The sequence below is a fragment of the Octopus bimaculoides genome, chromosome 7 (genome assembly GCF_001194135.2).
Source record: "Octopus bimaculoides isolate UCB-OBI-ISO-001 chromosome 7, ASM119413v2, whole genome shotgun sequence".
Lineage (NCBI taxonomy): Eukaryota > Metazoa > Mollusca > Cephalopoda > Octopoda > Octopodidae > Octopus > Octopus bimaculoides.
In genome coordinates this window covers 37,519,328-37,521,698 of record NC_068987.1, presented here as the reverse complement: position 1 = coordinate 37,521,698, position 2,371 = coordinate 37,519,328, and positions in this window count along the sequence as shown.

Genomic DNA, 2,371 nt, shown 5'->3' with positions numbered 1-2,371 from the left:
ATATATATATATATATATATATATAACGGCAGTTACAATTAGGGGAATTTTGGAGAATGTGTTCAGGAATGGAGGAGGTAATATTGTCAGATGAGAGGTTAGAGAAGGGGGTAGAAAATTCCAGATTATTGGTATTACTAATATTATTATGACCATCATTGTTATTATTACTATTGTTGTTATTAATTGTACTATTTGCATGAGTGGTAGAGATTGTGGTGGTGTTCAGGGCAATGTCAGTAGGATGGGTTGTGGTTGTGGTCTAATGTAAGGGTATCTGTGCTGGCGCTGTGTGTATGTTGAGTGTTCGTATGACTAGAGTTGTAATTATGTGAGTTTTATAGTAAAGGGAAAGCTTTTGCTTATTAGAGGCTACTACAATAGATTCGAAATTGGGTGGGGCAGAATAAGATAGTTTCAGGGTGGATCTATTGAAGATAGAATGATATTTATGTTGCCGAGGGAAGTTAGAGTCTAGTATTTTAATGAAGGATTTAGCTAAGTTCTTAACGTTAAGTGAGAATGGCTGTGTGTTACTACAGAATAGAGCGTCCGCCGCTTTCTTAGGGTGTCTGGGAGTAGTGCCATCTAAGTTTTTAGATAAAGGAGTGCTACTTATATTTTTGGAGAATGTATGTGGCTGGCGAGGCCTGTTGTTACCTGTTTTAGTTGTTTTAGTTTTTGACCTAGTGTGAAATGTATGCGTGTGGGATGTAGGTTGCCTAGGTGTAAGAGCTTCCGGGGTTCCATCGACGAGTGTATGTGGTTGGTTGCGATTGTGATGGTTGGTACGTGTTTGGTATGTGATTTGAGATATATATTGTTTGAGCCTGGTGTTATGGATGCGTTCTATTTGTTGGGAAAAGTCGCTAGCGGCGAGTGGTTGATTGTAATATGGTGCTTGATTATTGAAAATTTCTTCAGTGGAAGAAAGGTCAGATATGCAGGTTGAGATGCTCTTGATTCGAAAGAGCATCGAAAGTGGATTTGTGGCGATTGGGGTGGATGTTAAGGTGTTTAACATATTGGTAAGGCTTGTGGTAAGAGAAGTATTGGGAGGTTGATAGGTTTAGAGTTACGACAAGAAAGTTAGCAGTTTTGTGAGCGTTTTCGAATGTGATAAATAGGTTTAGGTTAGAGAAAAATTTATGTAGATTCTTTCTAGTTCTTTCTAAGGAGGATTTATTTATGATTTTGGTAACTAATAAGGCGTTGTCCCTGTATAGGCCTCCCTTGATGTTAGGGAAATGTATATGGAGTTGGTGAAGTATATAAAGTCCAACTAAGTCAATGACCTGAGCTGAATCAGATGATCTCATAGTTATGTCGAATAGGTTGCTATGGTTATTATTGTGGTGATTTGCCCGGCACCAGAGTTTGTTTTCAAAAGAAATAAGGGTTTTGCGGGCATTATTATAATGTTAATTTCTAGTGGGGTTAGGTTAGTAAGGTTCCTAGCTAGAAGAAGAGCTTGATTTAGAAGTTTAGGAGAAATAGAAGAGTAGTAATTATCTATGTCGAATTATAGGAAGGAATATGAGTTTTTGATTTTTAGAAGGTGGAACCATGTAATAACTTCACCAGTGTAGGACTATTTAATTTGTCCTTGACGATTGGTATTATTTTGTCTAAAATGTTTTTGTTTAAGCTTCCTAGGTCGGATTTGGTGGGACATATTAGGCGTATTGAAGGTTTAGTAATAAAATCCTTCTTATGATCTTTGAGGTTAAAGTGTGGAGATGCAGGGCAGTATGGTTCGGTTCGGTCATCCACTTGTAATTTCCTCATAGGTTTGCAGTAGTTGGTGTTGATTTCATTTAGGGCAGATGTTGGTACCAGCTTGTAGGATTTGTTGAGTTCTTTCTTTATGAATTTATTGTATTCCTCAATGGTAATGGAGTACATATTTCCTGTTTTATCCAAGAAGATATGTAATTTGGGGGATGCAATGATCCCTTTTATGGAATTTGAGAGCTTTTTTTGAAAGGGGGATTTGTATATGGAGAATTTAATGTTTCTAATTAAATTAATCATATCTGCTTCAAATTTTTCGAGATGGGGGTTTGCTTAACCATTTCCTCACACCGTCTCCGATGAAGGGATTTATAAAATATCCCAGAAGCTGCCGTAAGACCTTCTAAAGTTTTTCACAGCCTTGGCTTTTTATCTCATTATGAAAATTTTTTATATATACACACGCTGATATATGACCTACGTTGGACTCCTAAATCGCATGATCACCGAACCTGGAGCTTGACTATATTCTTTCCATAGCACTTACTAAGCATTACCTGACACCTTTGGGTCTTATTGACACCATTACCACTCATAATTTATATATATATATATGTATATATATATATATATATAT